This window comes from Triticum aestivum, chromosome 7D, assembly GCF_018294505.1.
Source record: "Triticum aestivum cultivar Chinese Spring chromosome 7D, IWGSC CS RefSeq v2.1, whole genome shotgun sequence".
Classification (NCBI taxonomy): Eukaryota; Viridiplantae; Streptophyta; class Magnoliopsida; order Poales; family Poaceae; genus Triticum; species Triticum aestivum.
In genome coordinates, this window is record NC_057814.1 from 411,668,860 (window position 1) to 411,692,682 (window position 23,823).

At 49.1% G+C, this 23,823-nt stretch overlaps 1 long non-coding RNA gene and 1 pseudogene across 1 annotated transcript; one reads left to right on the top strand and one right to left on the bottom strand.

Annotated features, from left to right (window-relative positions):
* Positions 1-2,294: 2,294 nt before the first annotated feature.
* Positions 2,295-4,364, top strand: LOC123167058 (uncharacterized). The gene is made up of 2 exons (XR_006483775.1): positions 2,295-2,519; positions 2,627-4,364. It is a non-coding gene; the product is annotated as an uncharacterized lncRNA (long non-coding RNA).
* A 1,552-nt stretch (positions 4,365-5,916) lies between these two features.
* Positions 5,917-10,767, bottom strand: LOC123167422 (uncharacterized; annotated as a pseudogene).
* Between the last annotated feature and the right edge of the window lie 13,056 nt (positions 10,768-23,823).

Here is a 23,823-nt window from a genome sequence, read left to right on the forward strand (position 1 = left end):
ACCGATTATTTGAAGAAAAGGTCTCGAAGACCGTAAAGACGTTGAGATCGTCGTCCTCCGGGGAGTATTTCTCTGAGGTCGTATTGGTGAGGATGGCCTCACCACTCTTGGCCACCTGCCGGAGTACCCAACATGCCCGAAGGTAGTGTGTTGGTTCGGAATTCGGCGTCGTGTGTATCTGACATGGCTTGTCGAGCCATTCACCAAGGACAGTTCTGTGTCCCGTTAAGGGCTTAATTTTCTTGTCCGTAGGATGATGATCAGATGCCCCATGAGGGTGCATCCTTTTTGCCTGTCCGGTGGGTGGCTTAAAGGCAGGCGGTTCCCACCGGGTGTCTGGGCTTTCCAAGCGCTTTCCATTGCGCAATACTTCAGTACTATGTGTGCCAAATCTGCAAAGTGCAGTATGCGGTGTCGGTTGAGGGCATTAAGGATCCCCTCGTTCGTACAGTTGCGGCAAAATACTGAAACCGCGTCGTCGTCGCAGCAATCCTTGATTTTGTTTTTAACAAGGAGGAATCTGGCCCAAAAGTGATGGACTGTTTCCTGAGGTTGCTGTCGCACATACATTAGGTCGCATATGTCCGAGGGACCGGAATTGCTTGGGGAGTATTGCTTGTGGTGGGTGGGTGGGCTTAAATTCGAACCCTGACCCACTGTGGGATCCGGAGTTTGAAGAATTTCTGAGGTCACTGGCCCAGGATCCGGAGTGTCCTAGGAGTTTTCAGGCTCAACGCCTGGTTCTTTGTTCGGAGGACAGAGGGTCTCTTCCCGAGGATGGGTATCCGGCTCGCAGGGCTCGAAGATCCAAACATAGCTTGTTCTCAACATAGGGGGAGAAGTATCTTTGGCTTGTTCCTCCACAACCGATACCAGATGGGTGATCGGTGGGGACCTAATTTCCCTCTGATCGGGTTTAAGCCCGATCCGATTATAGTCTGTTGCGACCCCCAGGGCGGCGATGCGATCTAGTAGTTCGTTTAAAGACGAGACGTATGCCGAATCCATCTTATCGGAGTGTTCGAGGCCGATGCGGAGACAATTTTCGGCAATTTGGGGGACCGCTTTCGGCTTAACGGCCGAGCGGGCGCCCATGGTAAAACTGCTGACCTGGAGGATCTGCCCAGGAGCTAGGGCCCTTCCAGAGGTGACTTTGTCGTTGACGACGAGGTGAGCCATCGATCCTTCTATTGACGACACAGAGGAACTCTCAATGAAAGCACCAATGTCGGTGTCAAAATCGGCTGATCTCGGGTAGGGGGTCCCGAACTATGCGTCTGAGGATCGAAGGTAACAGGAGACGGGGGACACGATGTTTACCCAGGTTCGGGCCCTCTTGATGGAGGTAATACCCTACTTCCTGCTTGATTGACTTTGAAGAGTATAGGGGTTACAAGAGTTGATCTACCGCGAGATCGTAATGGCTAAATCCTAGATGTCTAGCCTGTATGATTTGTGATTGCCTTTACGGACTAAACCCTCCGGTTTATATAGACACCGGAGGAGGCTAGGGTTGTACAAAGTCGGTTTACAGAGAAATGAAACTACACATCTGGCCGCCAAGCTTGCTATCCACGCAAAGGAGAGTCCCGCCCGAACACGGGGGAAGGCCTTCTATCTTGTATCTTTACGGCCCATCAGCCCGGCCCATGTCACATAGCCCGGCCATCCGAGGACCCCTTAATCCAGGACTCCCTCAATCAGTGCTTTGATTCAGATTGTTGAAATTTAGCTTCTAATGGCAACATAGTTGACATGCTGCCAAATCTAGCATGCTTTCACGCAGACACCCCGCCAATAATATTTCTTCCATTAGACCAGGCATACTACGATTCGGCACCAGTACTTACACGCTACAAATATGTCATCTATTGTTACACTTTCCTTTACCAAAGGACTGCTTTCATAAATAGGTCATTTTCCTCCTATCTTCCTTGGTACAAGAAAGCCTCTATGCTCCACATACATCTACAATTACTAAAACACACCGGTTAGCATCTCTTTCAAAGCATAACAAAAAACAAGAACTTACAAAACCCATAGGTAAGATTATGTAACCTTCATCTTCTTCATCTCCTATCATGTCCAACGCCAAATGTTGTTGTCCATCCATATTTTCAACAAAAATAAGAGTTCCCCACATCTGAACAAAAGCACCCAACCAAGGGTGCGGATTTTCATAGGCCGAGCCACGGGTAGGCCGATATCGTGGGCGTCCGTTTGGGCCTTGGGATCTGCATCCCGTCAGTGGGTGGCAGGCCTATCCAGTGAAATACAGCCCACGATACGGCTAGGGAGTGTGTAGGCGTATTGTGTGCGGCCCATGACTTATCGTTCGAAACAGCACAGGCGACAGAATCTTGCACTGGTCACCCCCATCCCCACGACGATACCGCGGCCTGCGTGGAACAAACCAGAGCCACGCAGCGGGTCGGCTCCTCCACCCCATCCCCATCTGGCGAACGGCGGCGCCTGTGCTGCTCCGGCGAGGTGCCCAACAATGGCCTCGAGCTCAACGGGTATGTTTGCTCCCCCTCCGACCAACCCTCACTTGAACTAGCTGTCTGTTCACCGCTGCGGATTTTAGGGATTTCTTACCGAGTTGGCTCGGCTTCGATTCATGCAGGATGTGTGTTGCGCCCGGGCCGTGGAGCAGTTCCGTCTTCCCAGTCGAGTCACAGGATTCGATGAGCGTCCCCAGCGTCGTGTTTGGCGCCGGCGGCGGGCGAGGTGTGCTCTGAAGCCACCAGTGGCTGGACACGCAGGTCAGTGTGCTGATGCTCTGCCACAATTCTTCTTTGGAGTGTCGTGCGAAGTTAGATCTGAATCATGTTTAGGTTGCTAGGGGACAGAAGAGTTGATTCGGATTTCTGCAGCGATTCATAGTAATGTTATGCACATATTTGTTCTATTTTCGGTGCTGTGCTAGTTGTACATGTTGTGGATCATTTTTTTCGAAAAATATGCTTCTGTGTAGGAAAATATAGAGCTGTTTTGGAGATTGTTGGAAGTGTGGCGACAGTGATGTTAGCACTAATCTAGTAGCTCTTGGATTCATAGTGTGGTAATTGGATTTTTGCATTACTGGAGGTTTGAAATTTACAGAGATGTATGTAGATTGCATGGGTGTCGAATCAGCGTCGTTGTTTTGGAAATTTTGTACTTGCAGGATAGATCTGATTCGCACAGGAGTGTTGCCGGGCTGGCGGGGTGTATTGGTTCCGTTCTACCAGTGGACTCCCAGGATTCGATGAGTGCCCCCATTGTCAAGGTGGACGCGGTCGGCAAAGCACAGCCATAAGAAACTGTGCTGAACATCCTTCTCTCCTTCTGATTTTGCAGCTCTTTTAGCAAGTTTGCATATTTAGAAAGGTTGAGCTTTGTCTAATTACCGTAGAAGTTGATCTGAAGCTGGTTGTTTGGCACATATTTCACTGCAATTTTAGTTTGAGTGCAATTTGGGACAAATTTGTTTGGATGGGTAGTATGTTTGTTGGATTTCCCCCCCGTGCCACAGGCAGCTTTATGGTGTAAATTGGGTAGTCGGAGTAGATAACTTTTTTTACTTGGGCCAATGGAACATTTGTCGCTTGGACTTTGGGGGTTAGTGATGTTGAGTTCAGAATTGCCGTATTTATTTGATGAGTTTCGCTACAGTGGAAGCCACAGGATTTTTTTTTATTGGTACGTGATAAATTTGGAGTAAAACTTTTGTGGATTGTTTAGAGGCAAGCTGGTCGTGTTTAGGTTGTTGGTTACTTTTTAGAGGCAATGGAACAATGCAGTTTGCAGTTTTGGGTGTTAGTGATGTTGGATCCAGTATAACCATATTTGTTTTATGAGTTTTGATCCAGTGCAAGTCAAATGATTGTTTTGATTGGGAGATGATTGGTTTGGAGTAAAACCTTGATGATGGTTGTTTGGGACAAAAATGTTCATCAATGTACTTGGGGTGATTTCACACAGGAGGTTCGGTTTGAGTATTTTCTAGAGGCAAGCTGGTTGTGCTTAGGTTGTCAGTCAAGCAGCTTGAAAGCATGCCCACTGTCTATGCAAATTCACCAATGTAGCTACTCTATCTTGCAGGAAACTCTGTTATCACATAGTAACCTGATGTTCTATGAGCTAATGCGGATGCAAGGGAACCATTCAGCGGCGGCAAGTGACTTGCTTGAGGCAATCAAAGGGTCATTTGTTGTTCTGTAAAACAGTTTGCCCTGTGTGGTATAGGCAATGTTTTGAGGGAATAGGTATAGGCAATTGGAAATGCCATGTAACTCTTTTTCATTCAGTTTTAAGAACCTCCACAAGATATTCAGTTTGGACCGTGTGCAGGGTTAATTCAATGCACTTTAATTCATGCAGCTCCCACCAATACCTTTTTATCTTGACTAGTGCAATCACTAGGATAATGCAACACAATGCTAATGGAAATTCACCGAGGAAATTTCAGTCTACATGCACAAACACTTGTACACTAATGCTGCAATGAACACTACCACTAAAATGTTCTTCAGATAGCACCATCTTTGGTTGTCGGGGAGATGAGGTGCTGGAACAGGTGGAGCTTGTAGCTGGCCTTGCCGTTCTGGCAGTCTTCCTCATAGAACACCTCGCCGACCGGTTAAAAAAAAACCTCGACGTCTTCTGGCAACTTGGCGACGAGGGAGATGGTGGCCTTGCTCGGTGTTCCTTCTCCAGGCTCAGTGTGGTGGGTGGAGGGAGATGATAACAGGGGAGGGGTGATGTGAGAGCATAGTAAATTCTCAGAGGTGACAGCCTGACAGGACGGGGGAAAGTGAACCACGATGCGCGGTGAAAAGCTGTTGCACCAGAGCGGACGTCTCGCGTAAAACTGCATTCGCTAACACAAAGCGACTATTTAGGCATGAACGTGCCGCTCCGGCGTGATTAACCAGGACTAAACTGTTTATTCTATCACATAAACGATTCGCACTAAACATGTCGCTAAGCTGTTTCGTGTAGAGCAGATAGAATTCAAGTGCCAAGTTAGTCCTATTGACTTTTAGAGACAACAAAATTGTGGCAGTGCTTCATTTGCCAATACCCACAGATACTCGTATTAGCATGAACTAACTAAACTTGATTAGTGGGAGGTGAGCTAATGGTGAACAAACTTGCGTCTTCCGTGGGCCAAAATGCTCCACGTCCACACTTTGACCAAACGGTGGCCTCAGTTGGCCGAGAATCCTCCACGGCATGCATGCACAAGGACCCGTACGGGTCTTCAGCCCGTGACCCTGTGCGCATACATGTCAGACGCGGATCAGCAGCCTAGCTGCCTTTTGCATGTGAATGGGACCAGCCGGGTTCAATACGGGGCAAAAACAAATCAAATACACTACTTATACACTGGCCACGCGGATCCCCGTGGTGATGGAATGGCTGGAGATTCCGGCCTGCCTGTGGCTCAGCCTGCCTGTAGTATATATACACGAGAACACAGCGGCATCTGCAAACAGATTTGAAACATACAACCGTCATACACCTATGTCACATCTTCTCGAACATTCAAATAAACAGATAAGCCAAAAGACTACTATCTTTCAAGACCACCTTCTACAACTAGAATAACTATTAATCAAACAGAGAAATCATCAGTAGATAGAAAATTATAAACTACACAAAAAAATCACCAAAATCCACCAGCAAGGCGCGGCGTGCGGCCTTGCACAGCATGGCATGTAATGTAACAATCTGGACTGAAATCTAGATACCAGACACAGCCCAGTCCACCTATCTGAACTTGGCACAACTTGTGAGCCCAAACTGATAAAAACATCAAGTAAACTTGGACTTATGTTTCCAAAAAAAGTAGACATGAACTTGTTACAAAAGTAAACATGGACTTGGATCAGCTACATCACCACAAAATGCCAAGACCATATCAAGAACTGACGTATTCACAACCACTAAATCACTTTGATTTCTGTAGCAAAGGAATCACTTCAATACAAATTTGCAACAAATTTGTAGCTGCACAGGGATTTGAGACAAATCTAGAGCTCTAGCAATGATCTTGTGCTATGATAACAAAAGGCCCTTCATAGATGACGAAACTGGGAGGAAACCCTTGGTCGTTTGGAGGCTCCCATGAGCTCCACCAATGACGGCAATGGCCGAGGAACTGCCACGTTCATCGACCTGTACAGCCTCCTCAGCTTCGCATTCAAAACCTTTGATGACCCGACTCCAGCAGTATCTGCTCTGTCAGTGTCAGGGCCTTCAGGTCTGTTGCTAATGTCGGATAGAACAATGCGATCCTCAGAAAGCAGTTCTTCTGTTGCTTCTACTTTAGCTTGTACTGTCTCAGCGATGAATTTGACACTCTCCCTGGGCTTGCAAATTTCCAAGAACTTGGCTCTTGCAGTTGAACTCTCTTCTTTCACCTCGAATCTAGATAACCTGATTTGTTCTGCACCCTGATTGCATTTCACATCCTTGGCAAGTTCAGCACAGCCGTCCCGAGCTGTGCTCACGCACTTCACCATGAGTAATGTCGATTACTTGAATGCCGTCGATGGATTCACAGTCCTTCTGCAACTCAGGTTCTATTGCTGAACCATGGAGCTCGTTTGTTACAGCTTGAGTTAAATCAATCATGTGGGCAGTGCCCTTGTCAGATTTGAAGTCCTTCCATAGCTCGAAGGATTTTACATTTGAATTCTGCAATTCCTCCTCAAATTTGACCTCCTCGGCCACTTGAACACTCTCATACTTGTCTTTCCACAGTTCAAAGTCCTGAGGTAATCCAAACCTTGCTCTCCCAAACAATGTCACCGGCTGCACCACCTCAATTGCAAAATCTTGTAATACCTGGCTGCAAACAGCAGAACAAGTGTCTTCCGACTCTTGTTCCTCGCTCTGCTTAATGGCTTCTACTGTGGTTATCGCCGCCTGCGGTGAGCCTGTGACAGTAGCATTTCCATGATGTATTCTGAGCAACTTCCAGATGGGATCATCGGGGCCTAGCCGGGACAGGAAGCAGTGTTTCTTGACATAGGCCAGATCCATGGCAAGGCAAGGAGGTGTTGTCGAGATGACCCACTTAGGCTGGAGGAATCGCAGGGCCTGCTCCAGCTCCTCGCGAGACGAATGCATCGTCAAGCACACATGCCACACCCCGAACTCATCCCGCATAGGCTCCGTCAGCGCAGGCTTCTGCTTCAGCGACGCATCTGGTGCCGCATAGTGCGCATACCACTGGGTAGAAGGCCTGATGATGAGGGGCTCAGGCTGCTGCTGCGCCCGTGCTAATGCAAGCATCTCCGTTGCCCGCTCCGACAACCGGGGGAATTCGATCACCTGAAAGCGAGAGGACGTGTCCTCGGTGAGGATTTCCGGTGCGACGAGTGACAGGGTGTGGTAGCACTCTGAATTCTTGTCCCTGTTGACGTATATCTTCGACCCGAACGCCCTGGACACCTCGATCAGTATGTCCTCCTGTCCCAGCATGTCGGACACGAGATACACTGTCGGCGCATTAGGGTGCTCCCAGATGCAGTTGATCACCTGAAAAATACAATGTGATGATGAGACACACGGCGTCAATTGCTGGTCTGGTTTACTGATGAAGCAGCACACAGACCTGACGTATGGAGGCTTCCTTGGCCGGGAATTGCAGCGGGCACTTGGCAAACGTGCAGTCCAGGAAGAGGTAGTCGATGCGGCACGACGGTGGCGCCTGGTTCGCTCCTGGTGCCTCAGCGGTGATGTACCTGAACGGCAGGCCCTGAATGCAGTCGGGGGTGAGGCGGCAGTCGCCAGTGTGCAGGACGTTGCCGAAGGCGCCCTCGAACAGGAACATCACCGCGCCTGCGAGCAGCAGAAGGATTTAGAATCGGCCGCGGTGGCGTACTAATGATGGAATTAGCGAGAATGGGAAGAGGACGGAGTGGCGCACGGACCAGGGCAGTGGTTGGCGTCGAAGGCAGTGACGGTGAAGTCGCCGTCGGGATCTGGGACGAGCACCGGCGCGCCGAGCTCGATCTCCACGAACGCGTCCGCCCCAAGCTTTGGAGAGGGGAAATTTTCCGAAACACGGGAATGGAGATGAGGTGAAAAGAAACGAACAAGGTACAGGCGGGGAGAGATGAGATGTAGGTTGCTGCTTACCTGAGGAAAGATGTGGCGGGAGATGAGGACGGTGAGGCGCGAGGCGTAGACGGCGCCGGCGGCGCTGGTGGTGGTGATGCCGGCGAGGTGGTCGCGGTGGGCATGGGTGAGGAAGCGGTGGCGCTTGAGGGCGGAGGCGGGGGTCCAAGTGTCCACCGCGAAGGGCAGCCCCCTCGGCAGCTCGATCGGCATGGCGCCCCTCTTCCTCCCACGACCACGGCGGCTACCTCCCTCTGTTTCCCCGCGGTTCTGTTTTGGTGGAGGGAACCGCGAATCCTTTTAGCGCGCCCTCCAAACGAATTGAGTTTTTGGCGCCAACAGTTGCAAACATTTCCTTTCAAGTTCCCTTCGTCCTCTCTCCACCAGGGCCCAGGGCCCAGGGCCCAGGCCCAACCAAACCCGTGCTTCTACTGTTATTGAGGAGCAAACTCAGCTTCACCGATGATTCTAAAAAAAAAAGGTCCGGGGCTTGACCGGAGCCGGAGAGAATACGGGGGCTGCATGCTCAGGTAAGAATCCTCAGAGCACAATCTCTAAACATTTAAAAATCGAATGATTCTGCTGTAGAAAGGAAAGGTCCTTTTCTTCTAAAAAAAGAAAGGAAAGGTCGGCAGATGAATAATAATTATAAACATCAAATTTGTCATTTTGATTTGATATCTGACCGCCTGGAAAAGAAAATGGCAGCTTCTGAAATATGTACAAAGCTGCCCTCAGAATCCGATTATCTGATTCGTCACCAAACTGATTAACAACGACAATTTGATAAAAATTTGGTTGCCCCTCTCGTGTAGAGTACATCTTAAATGGAGAAATACCAACCACTCAGTCCCAGTTATAGCGGGCATAGATTTGAACCGACATTGCCTTGATCCTGGCACGCTTGGCCATCAGGATTGGCTCGCCGGCGATCTCGAAGCAACCCCTCACGTGAAGACGCTCCAGGAGAGGGCAACTATCAATGATAAATGCCAGCTCTTCGTCGTTCACATTGCAGCGTATGAGGGCGATGTCTCGCAGCCCTTGCAATGCCGCAATCCCAAGCGTCTGTTCCCTGCTCCCATGGCATAGCTCGAGGCACTCGAGTTGATTGCATGTTCTACCAATGACTTGATACAAATCCCCTGTGACACTTCTTCGGTAACCCCAAAGCACGATCTTCTCCAGCAGGGGAAACCTTGGTATCACCTCAGCCAATCCTTCTTTCATGATCCTATAGCACTTCACAAGGTCAAGGTGCCTCAGATTGGGCGACCTGCAAAAGCAGCACCTGCCTCTTAGCACCTCCTAATGAACATGGTTACAATTACAGAGCTCATATTTCAAATAACAAACTTGCTGGTGCATTATCGGTAACTCTTGCTTTTCTCTCTCTTTATACATATCTTTGTTTTTTCTTGTAATTAATAAAAAGAGATGCAGTAGAATGCTTTATTTCACTGTTTCCGTGAAAAGAAACATTAGTGGTGCATTTCAATATAGTAAAGCAATAAAGTCACTGAGTGAACAATATCATCTCAAAGGTTTGATGATGAAAGACTCAATCAACTGAGTTGTGACGTGAAGCGTGGTACGAGTATGCACACCCCAACATTTGATCTGAACCCAGTCATGAAACTTCAGTTTTGTAAAAGAAAATATGTGGCTGCCTTTGGTTTAAAACACAATAGCAATGTAAAGGTAGCATCAAGAAGCCTTTTATTTGGCTTTAGAAACAAGCAAAGATACCTAATGCTGAAATATACTTAAATCTGTATGAAGCTGACATTGATAATAATAATCGGGACATTTATCCAACACAAGAAGAATTATCCTTTTTTTGCATCTAAATTCCTCACTCTACAGTTGATTTGACCTCATATAACGATGGTATGAAATCTATGACTTAAAACGTTCTAAAACAGATATCTATCACTGCATAAGGATGGCAAAATTAAGGGCATTTGCATCAAGTGTTAAAACATAAAATTCGAGCCCGAAATATAATTAAAAATCTAGAACACAATCTAGTACTGAGATAAGATTACCTGTCCGCTGTGTACTTGAGGAGCTTATCAGTAAGAAAATACTCTCCCACAAACACCTCCATCCGCCCATCAGAACGGTCAATATCCACGTTCAACATTGCCCGCAAATCATTTGTGTCCATGCCGACGATCTCGTGGTGCTGCATGTGCACGATTCGCCATAGATCAGGCTCCTTGGCCACCTTCAGCCATGAGTGGCAAACAAGGCCCGCACCCATAAGAAGATCAACGACCCCTAGATTGGCAAAAATTGAATAGAGGGTGTCAAAAGGCAGCTCCGACCAGTCCCTGGTAGGTCTCTTTGGCAAAGGCAAGACGTCCATTTCCTGGGGACACCTGAAACTGGAAACAAGATTATTACTATAGCCGCCCGGTACATCCAGAGATGAGAATCAGGTGAAGAGTCAAGAGGTTCATGCCCCTATTTGATCAGTACCATTCCAGGGCCAGGAAGATGAAACTGCACCTGAATATTTTTCTTCGTTTGACAATCAGTGGCTGTGTTAGTCTTCTTGGAGCTTTAGGCACAATCAATGGAGGCGAGGCACGCTGTTAATTTGCAGTAAACTGAAGGAGTTGAAAAGTTTGCTCAAGTCCCCAGTCACTATACAAGAGTATACAATTAACAAATATTAGTTTCATCCATCATAAGCACTCCCAATGCATCATCTCTTAGTGCAGTCGCCTAGGGCATGGCACATATTTAGATACAACTACCCCAATGCATTATGCCTTATGTGATGTTGCATCCAGAGCTTGCATTTAATTTATTTTAGGATCATACTTAAACTCCAAAATTGTAGCCTATTTGTGGCATCTGCTAACCGACTCATGTTTGCTGACACATGCACACAGTTTACACACAAATCCCTTTGCATTCATACAAGCATCCATCCACTACGAGTCAATTGCAAGAAACTACCACATTTGCGGCTAGGTTTGCAGAAAACCACCAAGTCACTAATCCGTTGCAAAAAACACCGTAAAATCTCTAATCTTATTGCAAAAAGCACTGATCGGGTGATTTGGTCCCTTTGATCGCTTTCTGACAAGTGAGGCCCGGCTGTCAAGAGCTGACTTGGCAAACTAATGTCATACACACCCCTGGATCTAAAAATAAAAAGCAATCAACCCCCTTGCTCTCAATCCCCCTGTTCTCGATCCCGCCGGCTCCCGTCACCGCCGCCGTGCCTTGCTCCAACCTGACGATGTCGCCGTCGATGTCCTGAGCCGCCGTGCCCAGATGATGGCTTCGTCTGCGTGCAGCCGCCGCGGCGACATCCTCAGTAGAGAAGGACAGCAGCGGCACCCTCAGCTCCATGGCGGCGGGAGTGCTCGGCCCCGCGGCTGCTCGACGCCGTGCAAGCAGCGGCAGCAGCTCGACACCGCTCCTCCCCGGCTCGACGCCGTGCCCGAAGCAGCAGCTCAGAGCAGTTGGGGACGTCGTGCGGTGCACCACCACCAGGGGCTGGGCGACGGGGCTCCATGACGACATCCTCCTCCTCCTCCTCCTCGTGGCGTCCCCTCCCGTGCCCACCGAGGCGTCCCCGCTCCTTTCCCCCGCCGTGGCCCCCTCCTCCGCGCACTCGCCGGCGCCGTCTCGTCCCTGCACTCCGCCACCGCGCCCGCACCCGCCCCTGCCGCCGACAAGGAAGGAGACAACGACGATGTTGATTACAGCAGGAAGAAGGGCTAGGCCCTAGCAGGTTAGGGCAGCGCCGACGGGTTAGGTGAGGTGGCCGGAGCCGGAGTCGGCGCCGGAGGAAGGTCAGTCGCGCAGGGGAGATGTGAGATGGGTCACGAGCGCAAGGGAGGGGGGATGGGTGGGGGGTCTGATTGCTTTTTTATTTTTGATCCAGGGATGTGTATGTTAATTTTTTGCCATGTCAGCACCTTACAATTGGGCCCCAGTTGTCAGAAAGCGATCAAAGGGACCAAATCACCCGATCAGTGCTTTTTGCAATAAGATTAGAGATTTTACGGTGTTTTTTGCAACGGATTAGTGACTTGGTGGTTTTCTGCAAACCTAGCCGCAAATGTGGTAGTTTCTTGCAATTGACTCATCCACTACAGAATATATAACCCATTCACATAGTTCAACTGATGCATCCATTCACATTCACACATGCATCCGCTACAAAATTCATAAGGCATGCATCCACTGAAACATATGAGCAGGTGACACGCTTAAGATTTACCAGATGGAAGAATCTTCACAAAGGCTTAGAAGCTTCACGACCTCCAAGAATCGGACGTGCTTTCGCTCAGTCAAAACAATACAATCAGCTTCATGTCGCAGACGACGCCCTGCTTGTCCTCAGTCCTGGAAAAAAGAGAGAGTGAGAACTGCTGCAGAAAAATAGTAAGTAAATGTATATGTAAGTTAGTATATCTAGTTAGCATCTTCGGAAGAGGGAGGATTGTAGTTAGTTAGCATCTGACTGAAAAGAGATAAATGGGACACTTCTCAAATAAGAAATGTCAAACAAAAGAATCTGGCACGCTTGGTTTGACGACAATGCATGTTCAGTTCATGCATCAACTTGAAGAGCAGTGATATGTTCAGTTGAGCCTCACAATTTATTATGACCCAAGCTTGTAAACAGAGCTTAAACTACTCGAGAGGTCTGGATCAATAAATCAAGTGATCCAGCAATGAGATATCAATGCCGTTACAGAACTGCACTTGCGCCAATAGCAAACTGGGATAATCAATACAAAGATACAAAGAGAAATAGTGGGAGAAAGGAGATTACGTATCAGAAGCGAAAATTGGTTGGAAATACCTAGCAAGACAAATGTGGAATGGGCAAAAAAGTGTGCAGGAAGGGTGCTCATTTCTAGAAGTAGCTTACGTTAATGATCCTGCCACTTGTTTGCAGGTTCTCATACCTTGTGATTTAATCAAGCAAAATTCTGCTAATAAATTTGCAACATTGTAAAGATAACTTCCCTCCAAAAAGAAATATTTGTACAGTGACATCTTCCCTCTAATGACTTGATCAGCAAATAAAAAAATATCTCTGGTCACTTACAGTTTACATTGCTCTTTACAAATGGATTTGACAAGAAGAGTCCATCTACTAGTTAGATAACTACTTAACCCTTTCTTTAGAGACTGGATTATTAGCTATTGATTCATTCATTTGACAAGGATCTGCATTTCATACTAACAAGCTACCTCAGTTTATTCAAGTTAGAACTGCTAAAGAGGATACATACAAAAGCTAACCTTATCTTCTTCTTTTTCCGTACCTTTGTTCTAATCCAAATCAAAGAGTGAACGTAAGCACACATGGCCTACAGGGCAATGGGGCATCGCGCGGTGGAGACGGCGTCGAGGCCGTGTGTGTGCTAGCGCCTAGCGACGCGATGATGCAAAGCTGATGTAGGATGCGTCGATCAGGTCGCGCTGAGCTCCCATCGCGCCACATTGGACTTGTTCTAAATGTCAAGCTAGTGCAGTATGCTATTTAAATTGCAGAATTTGTTTCATTACGAAACACACGAAACCGCACATAAAAATATGTGATAAATGTAACAAAAATGAAGAAGGCAAAAGGGAGAGAGGGGCAAATCCTAGCAGATAACAAACACATACGTTAACAGATTCGCAGAACAAAGTATCTGATTATACATCTTGCTTAAGCAAACCAACAACTAAATATAAGGATCCCGAAATCAATAGCCTTAGTTAGCATAATTTTTGCCAGGTCTTGTGATTACTAAAATCAATTGATGAATGGGTGATTACCACCTCGACAATGTGTTGGCGGCAGAACTGAAGTGTGGCAGGCACTAGAAGTGGGCCGGGAGGGGGGGCGGCAAGTAGGAGGCCCAGTAGAACACGAGGCCGGGACGCGATGGAGCAGGAAGGATCCGGGGAGTGGATCAGGAGGCTGCCGGGGAGCCGGCGTAAGAGCATTTCTAGTAATACCCCTAAACCCTCAAACCCTAAAAAATAACCGTTTTTTTACGGGTTGAGACGAAAAATTCCTAAAGAATAGAACCCCTTAACCCTTAAACCCTCAAAAAATTTTAGAGGCTCAACCCCTATTCTCCTTTCCAGCCTGTAGAAACAGGGGTTGGCCAGCCCAACCCCTCCCCGACCCGGTTCCATCGCCAACGACGCACGGGAGGGAATTTTCAGCTCCCCCTCCCCGGATCCGGCCGCCCTCCCGCCGCGCCGCGCCCCGGCGCTCCATCCCCGGCCGCCCTCCGCCTCCCCGCCCCGCCGCGCACCGCCCCGCCGCCTCCCCGCCCCGCCGTGCGCCCTCCTCCCGCCCCGGCCGCCCTCCCGCCGGCCGCCCCTCCCGCCTCCCCTGCGCCGCCGCGGCCCGGCCGCCCTCCCGCCTCCCCTCCCGTCCTGACCGGCCGCCCAGGAGCCGGCATCGAGGAGCCGCGCCGCCGCCCTGCCCTCCCGCCGGTCGCCCAGGCCGTCCAAGCCGCGCCGCCGCCCTGCCCTCCCGCCGGTCGCCCAGGCCGTCCAAGCCGCGCCGCCGCCCTGCCCAGGGTTGGGTTTGGGGGTTCTAGTCTTTGCCCCTGTTTTTCAACCCTTAAAAGTGTCAAAAACTAGCACTTCTCAACCCTTAAAACTGCTATAAGGGTTTGAGGGTTTGAGGGTTCTACTAGTAATGCTCTAAGGCAGGACGTTTTGTGTGGTGGACTGGTGCTAAGTGGCGGATTGGGGGCGGTAACCGGCAGTGGAGATGGACAGCCGCCGCGTGGGACAGGCGTGGCGGCACAAGTGGCGGAAGAGGATCGCGGCGGCGGAGTAGACCAAGGGACTGCCGCGGCGGCAGAGTGCGAGGAGGTGCGGCAGGGAGAGAGGCAGCACCACGGGAGGAGAAGAAAGCCAAGCTGAGAGCATCTCTAGCAGAACCGTATAAAGCCGCCGCCCGCAAAATAACCGCTAAAATACGGGTCGGCGCAAAAAATGATGCCCGATCAGACACCGCAAACGCGTTCGACTCGTAAAAAATTTTGCGGGGCGTGAAAAAATTTCGCCCTCAACCTTTAGATTCATGGGGTGGGAGGCCGACCCGAGCTCGCCCCCTATCGCAGCGAGATTTGGCGCGAGGGAAATTTTCGCGCGGCCGTTGCCGCTCCCCCCTCGGCCGCCATTGCCCCACCACCGCCCGCTCCGGTCCATCTTCCCGGCCGTTCTTCGCTACCATGGAAGCCTCCGAGCCGTCCCCCGTCACCGTGGAGGTCGCGCACGCGCAATCCCCTCTGGCGGATCTCGTTGCCGGCCATGTTGCCCCCGCCATCGCTCAAGGCACCACCGCTCCTACCCACAAGCGGCAGGGCAACGTGGTCGTGCAGGGCGGGAATCAGGCTGGCCCCGCCAGGAAGGCACGTGCGCCGGCGCCGCCGTTGCTGCGCGATCTGCCCGACCGCCGGCGGAGAAGGTGGGCAAGATTTCGGGCATGAAGTGAAAGAAGGTTCCTACAAAAAGGCTGGCGCCTTCATCCACTCCCTCCGCCCCGGCAAGAGGTTCCCGGGCGATGCCGTTCAACAGCGTTGCTTCCATCGCAGGCGAGGTGTTCGACGAAATGGCTGGAAGGTATGCATCTTCGATCCCTTCTATTTGCTTCGCTTTTCGCCCATTGTGGTAGTTTGTGACTTGTTGTCACTCACTATAGCGGTGGTTCGAACAATGCCACTACCGAGTTCGTGAACTTGTTGGACACCGACGCCGTCGACATCGATCAAGCCCCGTTCGCTGATTTCGATTACAATGAAATGGAGGGTGGCGTGGATGATCATGGTGGTGAAGATAAAGTGGAGGAGGTAGATGAGGGGGCGCATGAGCAAGCGCAAGCAAAAAAAGCATGGGATCGAAGAACTGCACGATCTTGGAAGATCAAGGCTTGGAGTGCGGTGTCTCTTGATGCTTGCACGGGTACATCTCAAACCACCAAGAGGTATTGGCAAAGAATCGAAGATCAATACTTCCGCATGATGGGGAAGCATCCCAATAGGCGCAGTAGAACACGAGGCTCAAATCAAAGATCCATTTTTCCGCAAACTGTATACGCGTTTTGCGGGCATTATATGGGGTCTGCTAGAGATGCTCTAAAGAGCATCTACTGCAGCACGCCTCAAACCATCCCTCGTACGCCCGCGGACACGCCCGGTCATTGACCGGATAAGAGAGAAGGAAAAACATGACCCAATCGGACCCCTCATATCATCCATATACGCCCGGGCTGTCCGCGAGCCCACATATCCATCTCAAATATGGAGAGGATGTGAGGGCTCGCGGACGCGCCCGGGTGCACTCGGACATTCCGCCACGTAGGACGCAACCTCACCCTGGACCACATTTTCTCTTTATTTATTCATTCTTTTATTTCTTTCTCTTCATCTCCATCAATCACGTGCAAGTGACGGGATATATGAGAAAAAATTGAAGAGTGTGGCTGCGCGGATGTTAAATAGGGGCTCAAAACGGACATGCCTGGTCATTGACCGGGCGTGTCCACGGGCGTTTAAGGGGTCATATTTGCTATGTTCGCTGTAGATGCTCTAACTCAGATAGAAACTAATGCAAAAATAACTAACTTTTACATCTCCGATGCTCGAAACCCCGATACAAAATTTTTACATCTCTGTCTCCCGAAGATGTAAAACACAGCACATCGCGATGAAAAAATACATCTCCACCTATAGGAGATGTAAAAACGCCAACCGCGCGCCAACCACCTTCATTTCGTTTTCGCCCGCCCGCCACCCGGGCCATGGCCGACTCTGGCGACCTTGCCGCTGATGCCATAGGTTTGACCCACCTCACCGCCGCTGGTTCCGTCGCCCCGCGCCGCCCATTGCCTGAAAATTGGCTGCATCGACCGCTTTTTTGCTGCTCCGTCAACACCATGGAGCAATTGCTTGTTGAGGACAAGTATCAAGTGGTCGGCTTCGACCTCGAGTACACTGGCGGCCGTGTCAGGTATGATTAGAAGGTTGTCGTCGCCCACTTGTGCGTGCTCCATCACGTCCTCGTCGACCACTACTGCCTGGCCACAAGGCCTTGTGAGCACTTTGCTAGGTTTGTCAACAGCCCCGACTACAGGTTCGCTACGGTGGACACCATCAACAATCTAAAGGTGATCGAGGCTTTGGGCTTGGCCTACCAGAAGCTTGTCGACATTCAAGGCTAGTACAGTGTCTGGGGCAGCACGAAGAAGAAGGACTCCCTGGTTGACCTCGTCGTGGCCATCATTGACCCCTACTATAGGAACATGGAGGATGATTGCAAGAAGAACATGACCGCCTGTCACAGTGTCTAGGTGCAGAGACTGGATGAATAACACGTCAAGTACGCAGCCAAGCACGCATACACAAACTACGAGATGTACAGGTGGATCATTGACATGAGGAAGTGCCTTCGTCCTGCCCCAGGCGAGGGATCGAGCCACAAGCAAAGCAGTGGCGTCAAGCGTCACAAGAAGTAGATGGTTTGATGATCGTGTCTCCTAATTTAGTATGCATGTAATTGCTTATTGAGGTATGTGCAAATATGTAATTGGATGTTTATTTTGGTTATACAATCATGTTGTTGTTCTGTAGACATAGTATAGATGTTGTGCAGACATAGCAAATCACATCGCATATGGATTAAACTACGGAACCCAGCGGTAATGATTTCATCAATCACTGATAATTTTTTACCAGCAAGCGTTTGCCAACAACACGCACAACTTATTAGCAAGAATCGTCTGTATTATTGTCGGTCATCCCACACAATTCTAGTGACCGATCTCTTTGCCGGATATCACACACATCTTGCTAAGCCGAATCGTTTGTGTTCTTCTGGATCATCGCAAACAATTCATTGATGACCCACAAGTATATGGGATCAATTGTAGCATTTTCGATAAGTAAGAGTGTCGAACCCAACGAGGAGCAGAAGGAAATCACAAATGGTTTTTAGCAAGGTAATGTCTGCAAGTGCTAAAATTGTAAGTAACGGAGTAGTTTGATAGCAAGATAATTTGTAACGAGTAAGTAACGATAATAGTAACAAAAGTTCAGGAAGGTAGCCCAATCCTTTTGAGGCAAAGGACAGGCCAAACGGTCTCTTATAATAAGCAAAGCATTCTTGAGGGTACACGGGAACTTCATCTAGTCACTTTCATCATGTTGGTTCGATTCGTGTTCGCTACTTTCGTAATTTGATATGTGGGTGGACTGGTGCTTAGGTGTTGTTCTTACTTGAACAAACCTCCTACTTATGATTAACCCCCTCGCAAGCATCCACAACTACGAGAAAAGTATTAAGAATAAATTCTAACCATAGCATTAAACTTTTGGATCCAATCGGTCCCGTACGAAATACCGCATAAACTAGGGTTTAAGCTTCTGTCACTCTCGCAACCCATCGTCTAATTACTACTCCACAATGCATTCCCTTAGGCCAAAATATGGTGAAGTGTCATGTAGTCGACATTCACATGACACCACTAAGGGAATCACAACATACATACTACCAAAATATCAAACACATATCAAGTTCACATGATTACTTGCAACATGATTTCTCTCGTGACCTCAAGAAGAAAAGTAACTACTCATAAATGCTAATCATGCTCAAGATCAAAGGGGTATTAAATAACATATTGGATCTGAACATATAATCTTCCACCAAATAAACCATATAGTAATCAACTGCAAGATGTAACACTATAAAAAAAGACACATCCGTGACATTTTGGGCCGAACAATTTTTTTCTGTCATGCTTATGACACTTCTATGACGATAATTGTGACAAAACCCGGTATCATTATAGATGTGGTGGGCTCCTACTTCTATGACAAAAAATCATGACAGAAAATGGGATTTTCGTCCTGGGCGGGCCGAAGACGCACCTGCATGACATTCTTTTGGTCGTCCATGACGGAAAAAATCGTGGTACAAGCGAGGGCGAGGAAAATTTCGAGGAGTTCCCGGTTACGGTGGGTGGTTGGGGCCGAGCGATGCACGGAGGTTTGCGTGTTTCTCTCGTACACGTACGCGCCTGTGTGCGAGGCGTTGCGCTCTAACTGAACCCGAGCGAGGCGTTGGGCTCTAACTGAACCCGAGTGATTGCACTAGCTACGTTACTGAACCCCGATCGATCCCTTGCTATTAACTGAACCCAAGTGATTCCTTCGCTACTGCTGCTAACTGAAGCCGATCGAAGCTGCCTCTTGATGAACAGTTCCCGGTGAGGGTTGGATGAACAGGATCCCGTGGTAGTAGAGGCTGTTGCCGCTGATGAACAGGACCCCCGATCGAGGAGGCGTGGGGGTGGATGAACAGTAGCCGGTGGAGGGACCCCGTACGTGGAGGGCTGGTTGAACAGGACCCCGTGGAGGGGCTGGTTGAACAGGACCCCGTGGAGGCTGGATGAACAGGACCCCGTGGAGGGCTGGATGAACAGTAGCCGGTGGAGGCTGGATGAACAGTAGCCGGTGGAGGCTGGATGAACAGGACCCCGTGCATGAACATTAGTTGGTGGAGGCTGGAGGAAGTCGACTGTGGATGAACAGTAGCAGGTGGAGGCTGGAGGAAGTCGACGATGGATGAACAGTAGCTCGTGGGGTCCCGTTTTGCGGTACGGCACACCCCTCCCGATGAACAGGACCCCATTTCGACCGTAGGTGGTCGAAGAGAAGTCTGTTTCCTCCATTTTGCGGTACGCCACACCCCTCCCGATCAACAGGACCCCGTTTCGACCGTACGCGGTCGAACACAAGTCTGTTTCCTCCGTTTTGCGGTACGCTAGACCCTTCCTGCTGAATAGGACCCCGTTTCGACCGTACGCGGTCGAACATAAGGCCTGTTTCCTCTGTTCTGCGGTACGCCAGACCTCGTTTCGGCTGTTCCGTCCAAGCCGGTTGGCTCCCGGTGAACACGACGTATTTCGTTGCCTCTCGATAAACACGACGCATTCTGTTGCCTCCCCATGAACACGATGCAGTTTCTCCATTCCGACCTAGCCGGTTGGCTTCCCACGAACAAGATTAGTCGTTGTACGCGTTAGAGACCCCGCCCGTATGTACATACGTTGCCGTATTTACTATCTTGCAGCATGGCCGTATGTACGTGTACACGATATGGACGGGACTGCGTGACATGCTATGTCAGCGCCTCTACTTCAACACGTGCCGCTCCTTAGTCTGCCACGGTACGTCGCTGGAGAGACACTGATCGATCGCTATGTACGTACACGTTCGTGGCTGGACAGATAACGCTACCTTCGCTTCAACCTGGTGGGTCCCAGCTGTTAGGGGGTAAGAAGGCAGTTCCTTCCGTGCGAAGATAAAGCCGGTGGGTCCCAGCTGTCAGGGGGGAATGTTTTTTTGCGAAATACAGAGGTCATTCCGGTATGTCCAAGGTGTCATGTGGAGGAATCATTATTTTGCGCGTAATAAGGAGGCACTTCCTTGCGTGCGGCCATGGACCCAGCTGTTAGCCTCTCCACTTACAGTCCTCTTCTGATGGCTGTCGTTCGTTGACCGCGTTGACGATGTTGTACCGCCCGAGAGCACCAGGGTGGTGGACGACGGCGCGACCTAGGAAGGGAACGGCCCAGAGCCGGGGAATATGCAGTAGTGGATGCCCTCGCGGAGGGGAGTACGAGGGTTGACTGCTTCGGCTGCGGTTTGAGGCTGCCGTTTTTGGAGAATAACAGGGGGTGTGGGTGAGTAGAGGGAAGGCCTGGCCAGTAGTAGTATGGTCGGGCGGTGAGGCCTGCATGGCAGCACAGCTGGCCACGGGAGGCTGGAGCAGGCGGTACGTCGGGCGTAGGTTTGGGCGGCTGGAGCAACAAGACCAGAGGTTGAAGACGCAGCTTGGCCGTTGGATTAACATCCAACGGTCAATGCAGCTAGAATTGTTTATTGACTAAGTTGACAAAGCCCTGCGTACGCGTTAACTTAGTAGGCCCACAAGTCAGCCTCCAAATCTGGTGGGTCCCAACTAGCAGGGGGTGGAATAAAAAAAATGGCGAAATAAGGTGGCACTTCCTTGCGTGCGAAGATGTTTTCTGGTTTTTTTATTTCTTCTTTTTCGAGTTAGAATAAAAATAAAACAATTTAACATCTTCGGCACAATCTATATTTTCACAAAAAGGATCATAATAAAGCTGGTGGGTCCCAGCTGTCAGGGAGAGGAAACTTTTTATTTCCGCGTAATAAAGGAAGCACTTCCTTGCGTGCGAAGATGTAGCTGGTGGGTCAAACCTGTCAGGGGGAGAAATTATTTGTTTTCGCATAATACGGGGGCACTTGCTGCGTGCGGCCATGGGCCATGTGGGTCCCTACTGTCAGCCAATCCACGTACATGCCTCATCCAATGGCTGTTGTTTGTTGACAAAGTTGACCACGCTGCGCCGAGAGAACCAACACAGTGAAGGATGGCGAGTATTACGAAGGGAATGACCCGGAGCCGGTGAAGACATAGCAGTGGATGCCCACGCGGAGGGGAGTACGAGGGTTCACTGGTTCGGCTGCGGTGTGAGGCTGTCGTCACCGGAGAAGAACAGGAGGTGTGGGTGAGTAGAGGAATGGTCTGGATGGCGTTTGGGAGTAGAGTGGGCCGGTGAAGCTTGCGCGACAGCACAACCGGCCACGGGAGGCGGTAGCAGGCGGCACCGCCGACGGTGGTTCGGGCGGCTGAAGTAAGAGTATCCGAGATTGAAGAAGCACTACAGCCGTTGGATGGACATCCAATGGCCACTGCTACTAGAATCGTGTCTTGACTATAAGTTACAAAGCCTTTCGTACACCTTAGTAGGCCCACAAGCCTTTCGTACTCGTCACTGACTATAATTCTCAAAAAAGTAGTAGGCCCACAAGTGAGCATCACATCTGTGGCAGAGAACATATAGCCCATTTGTGATTTGTAATAATGTACAACCCATTTTTGAATTCTAATGGATTACTACAACCCATTTACACTCTGTTAAAATTACAGCCCATTTTCTAGCCAGGACAACGATTAATAATTTCAACCAACCTCTCAAAACAGAATTCAACCAAAATCTCACATTTTAATGAGATCCGAAATACTTTTATCTCTAAATTTCGAGTCAGATTAAATATAATTTCAAAATGAATTTGTATTAGGTAAAAATCTAAAGAAATATTGCGCGCGCAATAAGTAATGAAATTAAAATTTCCAAATTCAAACAATAATATTTTTGAAACTAATTACCTATTTGGTGCGTTTTTGTATATTTACAGCCTAGTTTTTACAATACATCTCATTTATTATTTCTTAAAGCCCATTTTCTTGTTAGGCCTAATGCATCCCTCATAGGAAAGATTTACATCCCAGCGGGGCGGAGAATAACAAGTTGACCTGGGTTGGGTATTCCACAAAAAAAGTATAGCTGGGCTAGCCATTTTCACCTTGAAAAAATAATATATGGGCTGGATATTTGGTCGACATAAAATAATAGCCTGAGCTAGACTGGCCACAGCCCGCCCAGTTGACACCCTGCTCCTCTGAACAACAACAAAAACATCGCTAAAAAAAACTCCACTTACACCTAAAAAACAAATACTGCTCGAGCTGCTGGGTCCCAACTGTCGGCCGCTCCTTGTGCAATTCTCTCGTTTATTGACTATATAGGTTGATGATGGTGTGAGACCATGATGTCAGGAAACTAGGAGGAAGCAAAAAAATATAGTTGTATATAATAAGGAGGAACTTGCGTACGTACGGCTATGGCCCTAGTGGGTCCCTATTGTCATCCTCTCCAAATAAAGTCATCTCCTGATTCCTCATGTTCGTTGACCATGTTGACAATGCTCGGCGCCACGGCGAGCGCAACAACTCGAAGGACGACGGAGAGGGCCTCGCAGGCCCTATGGATGGTCTGATACAGCGCCCGCTGCTCATTCAGGAAGCCAGGATAAAAAAAAGGAAGCCAGGATCATCGGACACCTATGAGCACCTTCGAGAGACTGAGACGGCATGAAACGGTAAGGCCGCACTTGGGAGCTCTGGATTGTTTCACACCTGTATTAAGATACAAGCGTAATTTACTCGTCATCAGAAACAACACGTAAAATACAAGCGTAATGAAACCGAGGGCCCGAGGTCTGTAACGAAAACCGGTGAATTACGCGTGTAATTTGAGAGACCATTGTATATTTTACTAGTTGAAATCGACCAACCAAGGCTTCTCCCAAGACCATCTGCTTTTATTTACAAGCGTCAGTTTTACAAGCGGTTTTGGTTGGAAAACAATGATCCAAACACGGCCTAAGATGATGAGTTGGTCGGAAGATCATATGGTTTCACCTCTAACCTACCCGAGTTTTCGTATAGGCTATGAATGAAACATAAGACAATGAACTTCTTAAGCACAGAAACAACAGAGAGGATGATCTTCTTAACATGCAAATCACAGGCATTAGATCAACATGCAAAACAATATGAAGCATTATTCTCAGGAGGCACGGTGAACAGCTCGTGATGCCGCATGCCACATCATTCCAAGCTCAAGTTTGCAATCAAACTCACAAGGCCTGGCATTACATAGACAACATTCAGAACAAACACTTAAAATACCTTACATAAGTCAACATTCATGTGATTATGCATCTCAGCAGAGTAAATATTTACTTCTGAACTGAAGACAGGAATAGGAAAAAATGATCGACG